Genomic DNA, 15716 nt, shown 5'->3' on the forward strand with positions numbered 1-15716 from the left:
GTGTGAATGATCCTCTTTGAAACTAAAGACTTTGGCCCTTGTTTCTTTCTTTCTTTCTTTCTTTCTTTTTTTTTTTTAATTTTAAAGAAAGCCTAAAATGACTTAAATAATTACCCCAGATGCTTTAACGATCAGGCAACACTTTGCACTTGCCCTAGGAGTGCGTATTTCTTGGAGAGGGGAACACTATTTTAAGGCTAACACAGGAAGCCACACTCAAGATTCAAAGTCTAGGGTTTGTATTTAGTGTGGTTTGCAGCCCTGTTTTCCTTATGTGGGTGATGACTGAAGAAACACTCCCAACCCCAAGGCACGGAGGTGAAGCAGTTGCAAACACTGATGAGGTGGGTGGGAGATAAACTGGGTCATTGGTCCGCACAGATCAGGGGCCAGCAAATTCTCTGTAAAGGGCCAGATGGGAACTATATTGGGATTTGTGGGTCATGGTCTCTGTGTAACTAGTGAATCCTGCTGTTTTGTGGAAGTAGCCATGGACAATGCATAAAAGAATGAATCAAGCTGTGTCCCAATAAAGTGTTACTTACAAAATGTTACTTACAAGGCAATTCACAGACTGAAGTTGGCCAACCATCACCTCCACTATGAAACCTTCTGGTAGGGTGAGAAAGAACGCCAGCACTGGTAAACCTGTGTCGGAGGTCCACGATAGTCCAGGATGCACCCCTCTGTAGTAGAGTCATTCCATAAAAGATGGCAGAAAAGTCCTACATACAGGACTGCAGAGTGACTGGTTCAGTCATTTTTCATAGTGTCAAGTTCGCCTATAGGAAAGCTAAGTTAGAAAAGGAGGCCAAATTGTTGTTCAAAGAGTATCTTTAAAAACGGTGGCCAATATTATGTGAGACTGAGCATGTGAGTTTAGTCACTAAGAGTATAGTCTCTGGAAATGTTTTAAATCCTGGTTCCATTAATTAGCTGGCTAAGCTTGAGCATATTGTTTAACCTTTAAGACTCAGTTTTCTCATCTGTAAAATGGGAATAAAGATACCTTAACTTGTAGGATGTCTGAAAGGAACAAAATGTATGTTGGACTTTTAACACAACAAAATTGCCCAGCAAATGGATATCACTATAATAAATGAGGTTGTAAGCAGGAAATTTTCACTGAGAGCAACTAAAAATTAAAATATGATTAAGTTCTAGTAAAATCAAGCATTGTATTTCCTTTCTAGAGATCTGTTTTCTAGATTCATACATTTTTCATTTGGCAAATGCTTTTCAATACTTATATTCCTGGCACTGTGCTAGCTTCTGGGATTACAAACATGAACAAAGATTTCTCACTTCTAACGACAGAAAATTGAAAAGGTTTTGGTAGCTATGACATGTTATCAAGCTATTTTCTTTGAGCTGTAAATCCACCCTTCTGTACTCTGCTAGGGATCCTGGGAGAGGCACTCAGGAAATAACTTCTCCTTTGCTGGTAGCTTCCGTTTAGGCTCTGCCAGTGGGTGTACTAGAGGGTGATTGGAAGGCTGTAGGAAGGAGAAGGCTTATATGATTTTTTTCCTACTTGCTTCTTGTCACACAAGCATCACCACCTCAAGACTTCTTTACCTAAGCAGCAGCAATTTTTTTGCAATGTCCCCACACTCCTAGATCCAACTTCATCACTGCCTCTCCGAGATACCAACAGAGGTCTGAGTCAACCCCTCCTACCACCTGCCCTAAGCTTCTTCCTGCAGTTACTATTTTAGTATTTTCTGTTTCCCCCCTTTTGCATTGTCAGTTTTCCAACACCCATGTAATGATTCTTATATTAGATTTACTCTGTTTTAATCATTGATTTGGTTTCTGTCTCTTGACTAGACCCCGACTCTGTATGGCAATTGAAGCCTAGCTCACAAAGGTCTATTAACAATTTCACAAATTGTGCATTACATCCAGAGAATAGGCTCAGTAAACATACTTCCAGGTGAAAACCCTCAAACGAGGATGGAAACTGTTTAAAATATGACACTGTAAAAATAAAAAGTCAGTTTAAAGACAACTACAAACAGAGTAAAAAGGCAATCCCTGGAATGCGTGAAAATCCTATTGCTAATAAGGGATTAATATCCAAAATATATAAAGAACTCCTACAACTCAATCAAGAACAACAGCAAACAAGCAAACTGATTAGAAAATGGGAAAAGGATTTGAATAGACATTTCTCCAGAGAAGCTATAAAAATGGCTAATAAGCACGTGTAAAGATGCTCAACATCAGTAATCATTAGGAAAATGCAAATCAAAACCATAATGAGATAACTTCTTCACATCTAATTGGATGGCTACTTATCCAAAAGTAGAAAAAACACAAGTGTTGGTGAGGGTGTGGAGAAATTGGAATTCTTACGTATTGCTGGTGGTAATGTAAAGTAGCACAGCTGCTATGGAAAACAGTATGGAGGTTTTTCAAAAAGGTAAAAATAGAATTATTAAATGATCAGCCATTCCACTTATGGGTATACACCCCATAGAATTGAAAGCAGGGACTCAAAGATATTTGTACACTCATATTTATGGCAACAGTATTCATAATAGCTTAAAGGTGGAAACAATTCAAGTGTCTGTTGACAGATAAATGGGTAAATAAAATATGGTCTATGCATACAATGGAATATTATTCAGCCATAAAAGGAAGGAACTTCTGACACATACTATAATAGGGATTAACCTTGAGGACATTATACTAAGTGAAAAAGCCAAAAAGACAAATAATATATGACTTAATTCAGATGGGGTATCTATAGTATCAAATATGTAGAGACAGAAAGTAAAATAATGGTTGTCAAGGGTGGGTATTTATCAACATCTGCTTATTGCTCTTTTAACTGCAATAGATTTCCTGTTTTCTTCAGTCAAATTCATAGGAAACAGAGTACATGGAATTGAAAGGAATTAGAAGAGAAAGGAAATAAAAATTTTAATTGTAGTTACAACAAGGCAAATTGTGCAGAGGAAATAAAACTAAGGCAATTTATTAAGGATTTTGGAACCCATTATGAAGTCAACTGTACTGTGTATTAAGGATCTATAACACTTATAACAGTTTTCTGCACCAAGTTCATAGAGCATTATGCTCTATCAAGTTATTGCTGGCCTGTAGGCTTCAGTTTCTTATTTACAACATGTATATAATAGCAATAAGGACCTCTTAGTGTCCTTAGGAGAATCAAGCTTTAGAATAGTACCTGATGGGGCACCTGGGTGGCTCAGAGGGTTGAGCCTCTGCCTTTGGCTCAGGTCATGATCTCAGGGTCCTGGGATCGAGCCCCGCGTCGGGCTCTCTGCTCAGTGGGGAGCCTGCTTCCTCCTCTCTCTCTGCCTGCCTCTCTACCTACTTGTGATCTCTGTCAAATAAAATGAATGAAATCTTTAAAAAAAAAAAAAGTACCTGGTACATACTACTATATAAACATTTATTAAAACAAGCGAATAAATATTTGTTTTATAGCAATTAACACTGATATTTCATGCTATACCCAATTTCATATCCATTAAAGCATTTGATTCTTAAGTAATTCTACAATGAAAGAAAATTAAATCCCCAAGTACTAAAAATAAGTCATGCCATTCAGTTGAAGCAGTGTAACTTTGTTGGCCTCAATTAACCTTAACTTCTTTTTATTCCAAATTAGCTATAATGTGTTTTTATTCCTTCATCACAGGTATCAATGAATAAATATAGTTTCCTGATACAATAGGCAAGCTTTCAAAATTTAGGAGTTTTCTTAGAATAATTAGCTTAATCAGTAAAATGCAAACAAAAATTAACAACCTTTTGGCATGTCTTTCCCTTTATAGGTATTAGTCACTCGTCAGTAGATACACATCTATACTATACCTCTTTAATAAGTCTAACTTTACCTTTTCTGGAAAAATCTTATTAGGCCCTACTAAATGTTCACTGGATTCATTCCTTTACGGTAAACCTCTCTGTTCTCACCCTGATTTCCAGAGCCTTTTAAGTGAAAATTGGCAGGAAGGGGAAAGAGGCAACCTAGGAGATAAGAAAAGAATGAGTTTTGACATCAAAAGGAACTATACCCAAACCCAAGCTTTGTCACTTAGCTGTGAGACTTTGGGAAAATTACCTAGTCTTCCATCTCCTCATACATACATAAAATTTATATGATTATAATTTATATGAAGGATCTACTCATAGAGTATAAACTTTAGAATTACCCCAGACGTTACTTTTCATGTAACAAAACCAAAAGGAAAGGATAGGAAGAATCAGAATGCATTATAGGTAGCATTTTTATTATTTCAGGGAGGATTCTAATCATTGCTAAGGAAAATAATCCTAGGTGATTAAATTGATGCTTTCTGAGGTTAGTTCTTAAGCTACTGTAGCTAGTCTGTTTGCAGACTGGACAACTGTATTGGGGGAGGGGATTGATTTTGAAAACATATCTCATATGAAAATAAAAGGCATCCCACTTATACTTTCAAACCATTAAGTATTAGGAAAAAAATAAACAAGTAAAGCTACCTGAGCATACAGGATGAATGTATCAGCATAGAGAGTGTGTTTTCTTTTTCTTTTTTATTTTTATTATGTTATGTTAGTCACCATACAGTACATAATTAGTTGTTTTGTTTTTATCATTGGTTTTTGATGTAGTGTCCCATGATTCATTGTGAGAGTGTGTTTTAGAATCACAGAAGTTGGAAGATGAGAGGGACCCTACAGATGCTCTCTCCCACCCACTTCATTTTATCCGTGAAGAAAACACAAGCTGTCATAAGCCTGGGTCAAACATCTAATTGGCTCTAGATGGTCTCAGAACACAGGCTGCCATTGCTTTCCAGTCCACCACCCATCCATCCCCTCTCTTCTGTGCTTGCAAGTCACCAGAACAGGTCGGCTTGTGCTTCTCTAAATGCTCACAAAGCCTGTGCTTCTCTAAATGATGATATTCCATCCACACTCCCCAGGCCTATTCCAGCGGGGAAGATGGGAGTTGTAAACTTTGACTTATGCAGTTGAATGAGACATTGTTTGATGAAAGTGTGTGGGTGGGGAGGCTAACAAACCCCAATTGCCAACTCTTGAAACAAACATGTTCTCTTTATCCCCCAATGTAGTTTTTGACGTAATGAGCATGGCTTCCAAGTTCCCTTGCAAATCAGCACACTGGTGACCATGGCAACTGGCATGATCAAAAGATGCCCTGTCAAGGGGCTTTGAAAAGCCTGAAGACATTTGTATTAGAGGGGCACAGCCACTCTGGCCAGTGCTTAACAAACACCCAACTGGACCGTGCTGCTCAAAATGAAGCACCCATACATTTGTGTTTCATTAAACAACGATTAATAAGACTCCAATAGTAAGAAGCAAAGGGGACTTTTTTGTGTGTATACAGCTGTGTTATGAAGTAATACAGAGAGTGCACATATGAATAATGATTAGACATGTGTGTTTAATTTATTTCTTTTCCTTCTTACATGGTGTCCTTTAATTTTTTTTTTCTTCCTTTTTTGGGAGGGTATAGTTTTTTTAGGAACCAATCACAGGTTGCACAGCTGGCAGGACAGGTGTCTTGGCTGTTCCTTGGCTGTTCCTCTCAGCACTTCTATATTTAAAAACCGCCTTGGGTTCTTAGAATTATACTTTCGACAAACGTAAATGTTCTCTTTCTTGATAATGGACGCCATGAATTTATTGGTTTGACTCTACTGGAGGAAAATAAGTTTTGAAACCACCATGTCTAGAAATAATGAGCTCCTAAATTAAAAAAAGAAAAAAATAGTAGAGGGATGGTTTTAGTGCAGCTAAAAACAGAAGGACTCACAAGAGCTGCAGAATGTTCTCTTGTGACAGTCCTTCCTCAGGTCCCACCCCCACATTTTGGAGGTTGTTTGCTTTCCTGTTATAAAGCCAAAGGGGCTGGTGCAAGAGGTTAGCAAAACTTTTGAAGGGAAAACAGAGGAGAGAGAGAGAAAGGAGGAAGGAGAAGCAGCAGAAAGAAGAGAAGGAGATGAGAGAAGAAAGGGAAGAATAACGGGGAAGGAGGTACTGAGAGATGCTGACTGTATATGCTTCATGAGGCTGTGGAAGTCTCTTTCATTTCTTTGGGCTGCTTCATCTAAATGCTTTTCTTAAAAGGAATTAGCAACAAAAAAGTGGGGGAGGGGGAGCTAGCTGGGCTTCTAGCCCAGGACTCAGATACAAGCGAGCTGTTCTTTACTCATAGGAACTTTGAATTCAATTAGTCTTCATTGGTCACAACTCTTCTCAACTTCTCCCCTAATCCGCCATTCTGGGCTTATTGACAGACATCCAAAATGATCACAGTTCCCTTTCATTTCAGCTACATGGCACTTTGGAATTTCCCCACCTGCCAAGCTTCCACAGAGTTTTACTTTCTAAACTTAAGAGATCATGCCTTTAGGCCAGGTCTGTTTCTTCTGGCATGAGATTTGACATTCTTGTTACTGCAAGCGACTTCTATGTTCCTCTAAACCTCCGTTTTTCCGGCTGGTAGGTTGGAGGTAGAGCATGGATATATTTCTCTTTCTAGATGTGATTATAAACTAGGAATTTTTATGCCTTTTTCAGGCATATCTTCAGCCCTGAAAATAAGAAGCACGATGTCAGCAGAAGTGTAGAAACTCCTTGACCAGTTTTTGAGAAGGGGTACCTGGAAAAAGAGAAGTACTCTGGCCCAGACAGTGATTCACACCTCAAAATACCAACTCAACCATGTCTTTAAAAACACTTCTAGACCTGGCACCCAAAATACGATAAGTTGCTGAAATAATTTATGGCTGACTTGGTCCCTGAGTATTTTCCTCATTACCAAGAAGTACCCCTTTTATCTTTTTGCTATTTAAGTATAATTAGCATACAGTGTTATATTAGTTTCAGGTGTTCAGTGTAATGATTCAACAATCCTATACATTACTCAGTGTCCATTAAGATAACAGTACTCTTTTTTTTAACATACCTGAAAACATTTTTTTTATTTTTTTATAAACATATAATGTATTTTTATCCCCAGGGGTACAGGTCTGTAAATCGCCAGGTTTACACACTTCAAGCACTCACCATAGCACATACACTCCCCAATGTCCATAACCCCAAGATAACAGTACTCTTAATTCCCTTTATCTATTTCACCCACCCCCATACCCACCTCCCCTCTGGCAACCTTCAGTTTTTACTCTGTATTTAAGAGTCTTTTTGGTTTGTCTTTTTCCTTTGTTTGTTTATTTGTTTTGTTTCTTATATTCCACATATGAGTGAAATCATGAAGTATTTGTCTTTCTCTGACTGGCTTTTTCACTTATCATTATAGCCTCTAGATCCATCCATGTTGCTGCAAATGGCAAAATCTCATTCTTTTTTATGGATAAGTGATTACACACACACACACACACACACACACACACACACACAATCTTCAGCTATTCATCTATGGAAAGACACTTGAGTTGTGTCCGTATCTTGGCTATTATAAATAATGCTACAATAAACACAGCGATGCATACATCTTTTCAAATTAGTGTTTTCATTTTTAGAAGGTAAATACCCAGTAGGGGAATTACTGGATCATATGGTAATTCTATTTTTAATTTTTTGAGGAACCTCCATATGGTTTTCCACAGTGACTGTACCAATTTACATTCCTACCAATGGTGCGTGAGTGTTTCCTTTTTTCCACATCTTCAATACTCGTTCTTTCTTGTGTTTTTTATTTTAACCATTCTAACAGGTGTAAGACGATATCTCATTGTGGTTATTATTTGCATTCACCTGGTGATAAGTGATATTGAGCATCTTTTTATGTTTCTGTTGGCCATTTGTATGTCTTCTCTGAAAAAATATCTATTCAGATCCTCTGCCCATTTTTAAATAGGATTTTTTTTTTTTTGGTGTTGACTCATAAAAGATCTTTTAAATATATTTTGGATATTAACCCTTTATCAGATGTACTGTTTGCAAATATCTTCTCCTATTCAGGAAATTGCTTGTTTTGTTGATGGTTTCCTTCACTGTGCAAAATCTTTTTATTTTAATGTACTCCCAACAGTTTAATTTTGCTTTTGTTTCCCTTGCCTGAGGAGACGTACATAGAGAAATGTTTCCATGGCTGACGTCCAAAAAATTTGTGTCTATATTTTCTTCTAGGAGGCTTATGGTTTGTGGTTTTAAAACCACATTTGGGTTTTAAATTTATTTTTAATTCATTTTTGTGTATGATATAAGAAGGTAGTCCAGTTTCATTCTTTCACATGTAGTTCTCCATCTTTCCCAGTATCATTTGTTGAAGAGAACATCTTTTGCCCATTGTATATTCTTGCTTCTTTTGTCATAGACTAATTGACTGTATAAGCATAAATTTATTTCTGACCTCTCTATCCTGTTCCATTGATCTATGTGTCTGTTTTTGTGCCAGCACCATGTTTTGATTGCTATAACTTTATAGTGTATCTTGAAATCTCTGGGATTGTGACACCTCCAACTTTGTCCTTTCTCAATTGCTTTGGCTATTTAGGATATTTTGTGGTTCCATACAAATTTTAGTATCATTTCTAATTCTGTGAAAAATGTTGTTGATTTTTTGGTAGGAATTGCATTAAATCCGTAGATTGCTTTGGGCAGTATGGACATTTGAACAATATTGGTTCTTCCAATCCATGAGCATAGAATATCTTTTCATTACTTGTGTCTTCTTCGATTTCTTCCATTCATTTCAGAATACAAGACTTTCTCCTTCTTGGATGAATTTATTGGTAGGTATTTTATTCTTTTTGGTGAAATTGTAAATGGGGTTGTTTTCTTAATTTCTCTTTCTGCCACTTCATTATTATTGTATAGCAATGCAACAGATTTCTATATATTGATTTTACATACTGTGAATTTATTGAATTCATTTATTCTAATAGTTTTTTGGTGGAATCTTTTGGGTTTTCTATGTATAGTGTCATGCCTTCAGCAAATAGTAAAAGTTTTACATTTTCCTTACCAATTTTCTTGCCTTTTATCTTTTTGTTGTCTAACTGCTATGGCTAGGACTTCCAGTACTATGTTGAATAAAAATGATGAGAGTGGGCATCCTTGTCTTATTCCTGTTCTAAGAGGAACCATTGAGTATGATGTTAGCTATGGGTTTGTCATATGTGGCCTTTATTATGTTGAGGTATGTTCTTTCTAAACCATTTTGTGGAGAATATTTATCATGAATGAATGCATACTTTGGCAAATGCTTTTTCTGCAAATATTGAGATGATCACATAGTTTTTGTTCTTTTTCTTGTTAATGTGATGTGTCATGTTGATTGACTTGTGAATATTGTATCAACCTGGCATCCCTGGAATAAATCCCACTTGATCATGGTGAATGTTTTCTTCAATGTATTGCTGGATAGTTTGCTAATATTTTGTTGAGGGTTTTTGCATCTATGTTCATCAGAGATATTGGCCTGCAGTTCCCTCCCACCCTCCCTCCCTTCCTTCCTTCCTTCCTCTACTTATCTATCTATCTCTCTTCTATATCAAGTCTTAGTATCAGGATAATGCTGGCTGGCCATGTAGAATGAATTTGGAAACTTTCCTTTCTCTTCTATTTTGTGTAATAGTTTGAGAAGAATAGGTATTACCTCTTCTTTAGATGTTTGGTAGAATTCACCTGCAAAGCCATCTGGTCCTGGACTTTTGTTTGTTGGGGTTTTTGATTACTGATTCAATTTCTTGCTAGTAATCCATCTGCTCAATTTTTCTATTTCTTCCTGATTCAGTTTTAGACAATTATATTTTTAGGAATTTATTTATTTCTTCTATGTTGTCCAACCAAGATGTATTTTTAACCACAATTTGGGGTAATGCATTTAAGGGGATAAATAGATAAGCTTTTCAGTTTTGTGATTTGCAAGCTTACTGTTAACAGCATCAAAGGAAAGTTAAAAACAATCCAAAGTTTGTTTATAAGACTGTGATGCACAATGATCAAAGGGAGAAAATAATCTATTAACTAAGATTTCTTTCTTTCTTTCTTTCTTCCTTCCTTTCTTTCTTTCTTTCTTTTTTTTAAGATTTCTTTTGTCCTTAGTTCACCTTGTGGTGGTTACCTACTGTTGAAAACAAATTACCCAAAACTCAGCAGTTTACAACAATGATTGTGCCACAGTTTTTATGAGTCAAGAATCTTGGTGCCACTATTTTGGAGACTTCAGCTCACAGGCTTTTATGAGGCTACAGCCAAGCTGTCAATGAGACTGTGGTTTCATCTGCAGACTCCAGTGAGGAGGGTCCAGTTCCAAGGCCATTCACTTGGTTGTTGTCAGGTCTCAATTCCTTGTGGGCAATTGCTAAAGGGCCTCTATTTCCTACTGGCTATTAGCTGAAGGCCTCCCTCAGTTCCCTGCCACATGAATTCCTCCATAGGGCTAACTAAAACATAGCAGCTAACTTCCTCCAGAGTGAGTGATGAGAGAAAGAGACAGAGAAAGAGGGACAGACAGACAGAATACTAAAGACAGAAGCCATTGCCTTTTTGTAACTTAATCACAGAAGTAAAACTCCATTACTTTTGTTGTTTTCTATTCATTAGAAGTGAGTCACTAAATCCAATCCATACTCATGGGGATAAGATTGCACAAGGAGGCAGGGATAACTGAAGACCGTCTTAGAGGCCTCTTCCCAGAAGCTCTTATTTCTGATATTATAATGTGAAATCCATGATGGAGAATGTCTTATACTAGGGCACTGAAACTTATGCAGTAATTAGATGCCACCAGCAATCTGAGTTTCTATGGAAACTTATTATATCAGAGTTGTTCAACTTGCAAACACATGATTTTAGACAAGGGTTCATTTACTCCCCATTCTCTCTTTCTTCCTTCCACACTTTCCCCCATTTACATACCTTCCATTTAAAACCCAGTCTTTTAACTAAGGTTAGCATTGTTAGGAATTAAAAAAAAAAAAAAATCAACCAAACAGAAAACCTGACCAACTTTATCCCAAATAGCTGTATGGCTTTAGCAAAATCCTTTAACTCTTATAGGTCTCGGTCTCTTTATTAACTGACAAAATGGTCTGAAACCACTGATCTCTCAGGTGTCTTAAAGCTTTAGAAGTACATCAGATTATGTATGCAACCTTGGGATGAAATAATCCCATCCATGTTGATACAAAAGTTGGGTATTCATCCTTTCTGTTGGAGGCATAATACTCCATTGTATATATGACCACATCTTCTTTATCCATTCGTCTGTTGAAGGGCTTCTTGGCTCTTTCCACAGTGTGGAAACTCTGGTCATTGCTGCTATAAACATTAGGGTACAGATGGCCCTCCTTTTCATTACATCTGTATCTTTGGGGAAAATACCCAGTAGTGTATTTGCAGGGTCATAGGAAAGCTCTATTTTTAATTTCTTGAGGAATCTCCACACTGTTTTCCAAAGTGGCTGCACCAACTTGCATTCCCACCCACAGTGTAAGAGGGTTCTCCTTTCTCCACATCCTCTCCAACACATGTTGTTTACTGTCTTGTTAATTTTGGCCATTCTAACTGGTGTAAGGTGGTTTGAATCCCCCTGATGGTGAATGATGATGAACATTTTTTCATGTGTCTGTTAGCTGTTTGTTTGTCTTCTTTGGAGAAGTGTCTGTTCATGTCTTCTACCCATTTTTTGATGTGATTAACTGTTTTGTGTATATTGAGCTTATGCTGAGTGAAATAAGTCAAGCAGAGAGAGTCAACTATCATATGGTTCCACTTACTTGTGGAGCATAAAGAATAACACAGAAATCATTGGGAAATGGGGAGAAGTGAGTGGGGGGAAATCGAAAGGGGAGACAAACAATGAGAGACTAGATTCTGAGAAACAAACTGAGGGTTTGGGGGGAGGGTGGGGGTTGAGTGATCCTGGTGGTGGGTATTATGGAGGGCATGTATTGCATGGAGCACTGGGTGTGGTGTATAAACAATGAATTTTGGAACACTGAAATAAAATAAAATAAAATAAAATAAAATTTAATTAAAAAAAATAAAATTCATACCAAAATAAAGATTTCAGAGGTCTACAGTGAAAGTTAAATGGGTGAGGTTAGGGGATTTTTATAAAGCACTTTGTACACTATAAAGTGCCATACACATGTAAGGGCTTATTGTTGAGCCTTTATCATGAAGCAGTCAGGGTAGGACAGACAGTAATGAAACAGTCTTACTATTCAGCCAGTCAGTTTCAGGTGACCCTCCTAGATCCATTTCTTTCACAATGAAACATCAACATTAATAAGGGAGTTTAAACAGGAAAAAACTGACTTGCCTCTTTCCCTCACACTAAAGTTCAAGGTATCTTCCTTTACTTCGACATACTAAATTTGCAGTGTGCTTGCTGGGCACACAGGAGCGTTCTCTGACTTACCTGTTTTGTCCTTGACTTCTATTCATGTTTCTCTGACTGCACCCTCCACACCAAGAGCTTTACCCCTTAACCCTCTCCTGTAAATTCTCTTTTCTCTCTACTATCTCTTTATTCTGCTTTCTGTCCTTTGGACTCCTTCTCTGTGAGATCTCACTATCCCTTCAGTAGTGACTCCAATGTGGGTCATTAGTCAGTGTCAGCTACACTTAGTCCCACAGTAAACTGCTAAATATGAAAGAATTTAAATATCCTTGAATGTGGATTTTATGCACAGAAAAGATCATTCAAGATTTGGGCTGTTTCTAAAAGGCACTATTAGATTTATTAAAGTCATATTTAAAAATGCAATTCATCCCGAAGCTTTTGAGTGCATCTTATAAATCATTATTTTATTGATAAGTCTAGCAAATCTTAGCAATCATAGTTAAGGGCCCCTTGAATAGTATTTGGTCTCATTTTATAAACCAAATTACATTAAACACCTTTGACTATTTTTAATTCATTTATGAATGTGAATAATTTTAAGTACTTGAGTTGTCTGATGACAAACTGTCCCATACATTTAAGTATTTCCTTATTTGTAAATATAGTAAATAAGCTTGTCAGTATAGGCTAGGCTATGATGTAATAACAAATGAAACCTGCATTCTTGATGACTTGAAACTCTAAAAAACTATCAGCCAGACATCACCAGCAGAAGTCTTGATTCAAAAATTCCAGACATAAGAAGTTTCCAAATAGGATTTCTAACTTGGAGGAGGACAGAATATTTTATAGGGCTTTAACAAGAGGAGATCTGCTGAAATTCAGTCAGTTTCAGGAATCATTAAGTCAAAGAGAGTTCTCAGAAGAGAGAAGAATTAGCAGCCATGGATTAGGCAATTTGAATTTTATCGAAAGGGATAGTGAGAACAGTTGAGGGCTAGGTTATGTGCAAGAAAGGGGTAGAGAACAGCTATTGGAAACAAGGATATGTGAGAGTCACAGTGGACAATTCTCTCTCCTGGTCTCACAACACAATATAGGTTTATTTCTCTTTCAAGTGGGGTTGGTGTAATTTGTGTAGTCCTCCTCCATCTGGTACTAGCCAGGTCATGTGCTTCCAAGGTCACCTCCACAATAAAGGAAGAGGGAGAGGACATGCCTAATTTGACAGCTTCTACACAGAAATAAATATCAAATAGGCAGAGGTTTTTAAAATGTGAAATGATAAAATTTTTTTTAAAGATTTTTATTTATTTATTTATTTGACAGACAGAGATCACAAGCAGGCAGAGAGGTAGACAGAGAGAGAGAGGAGGAAGCAGGCTCCCTGCTGAGCAGAGAGCCCGATGCGGGGCTCGATCCCAGGACCCTGAGATCATGACCTGAGCCGAAGGCAGAGGCTTTAACCCACTGAGCCACCCAGGTGCCCCTGAAATGATAAAATTTGATTTTTTTTTTTTAAATTTTTTATTTTTTATAAACATATATTTTTATCCCCAGGGGTACAGGTCTGTGAATCACCAGGTTTACACACTTCACAGCACTCACCAAATCACATACCCTCCCCAATGTCCATAATCCCACCCCCTTCTCCCAAACCCCCTCCCCCCGGCAACCCTCAGTTTGTTTTGTGAGATTAAGAGTCACTTATGGTTTGTCTCCCTCCCAATCCCATCTTGTTTCATTTATTCTTCTACCCACTTAAGCCTCCATGTTGCATCACCACTTCCTCATATCAGGGAGATCATATGATAGTTGTCTTTCTCTGCTTGACTTATTTCGCTAAGCATGATACGCTCTAGTTCCATCCATGTTGTTGCAAATGGCAAGATTTCATTTCTTTTGATGGCTGCATAGTATTCCATTGTGTATATATACCACATCTTCTTGATCCATTCATCTGTTGATGGACATCTAGGTTCTTTCCATAGTTTGGCTATTGTGGACATTGCTGCTATAAACATTCGGGTGCATGTGTCCCTTTGGATCACTACATTTGTATCTTTAGGGTAAATACCCAATAGTGCAATTGCTGGGTCATAGGGCAGTTCTATTTTCAACATTTTGAGGAACCTCCATGCTGTTTTCCAGAGTGGCTGCACCAGCTTGCATTCCCACCAACAGTGTAGGAGGGTTCCCCTTTCTCCGCATCCTCGCCAGCATCTGTCATTTCCTGACTTGTTGATTTTAGCCATTCTGACTGGTGTGAGGTGATATCTCATTGTGGTTTTGATTTGTATTTCCCTGATGCCGAGTGATATGGAGCACTTTTTCATGTGTCTGTTGGCCATCTGGATGTCTTCTTTGCAGAAATGTCTGTTCAGGGCACCTGGGTGGCTCAGTGGGTTAAAATTTGATTCTTTAAAATATTTCTGCATTTCATTCTGCATCTTCCTAGGGTTTTTGAACACCTAGTGCCAGGAATTTGAAGGGTTACTTTCTGAGAATGTATCACAACTGGAAATTTTAGCCAGGGAGCAAACTGTAGGAATTCATGCTTATAGCTGAAGCATTATAATTTAAAAACAGGCTTGTCATGAGCAAAGTCTACACAGTGCATATCCGTGCGGTGCTCCTGGAATAGGGCAGACCTGGGTCATAACCTCTCCTGGCTGCTACATCACTTACTTGAACTTAGCATTTCTTCAACTCTTAACACATCTTTTTCATCTAATTTGAATGTGAACCTTTGAACCAAATGGAAATCTGCATCCTGCAAGCCTTTATAAGTATTAAAATATTAAATGTAGGAAAAAGAAGGTGTATTCATCTCCAAGGTGGAGGATATAGAGGCAAGATTCTCCCAAGGTGGTTTAAGAATGCCCACCACCCACAAAACAAACAAACAACAAAAACACACTTTCACACTGTAGAGCTTAACCCCTCCCCATCTCTTATTATGCTTTAAAAAAGAAAAAAGCATCACTTGCTTCCCCACCATTACAAAAAGTCCCCCTACCCTTGGAAAGATCCCGATCCTAGAAAGGACATTGGATAGGGGATAGCAATAGATCAAAGGTGAAAAGGTAAAGTCCTTCCCACAAATGTATCTTGGACTGGTAAGGGCAGAGAGATGTGCAGGCAACTATTACATATGTGATGGGAGCATGGGCTAGGGAACCCCAAGTCTTCCCAGGCATATACGAAAGGACATAGTGCTAGGTGAGGAGAAGTAAGGTGGCATCTTCTTGGAAATTAACTGGGTAGAGTGGGAGAGAGAGCCACTGCAGGCAGGACAGTGATATGGAAAGACGTAGGTGTGTGAGAACAGGCAGCAGTTCAACACCACTTGAAGTGGTCTTGGAGGGATGGGTAGAGGTCAAGTTATGATGGATATCATGTATTG

The sequence above is a fragment of the Mustela lutreola genome, chromosome 13 (genome assembly GCF_030435805.1).
Source record: "Mustela lutreola isolate mMusLut2 chromosome 13, mMusLut2.pri, whole genome shotgun sequence".
NCBI classification, from domain to species: domain Eukaryota; kingdom Metazoa; phylum Chordata; class Mammalia; order Carnivora; family Mustelidae; genus Mustela; species Mustela lutreola.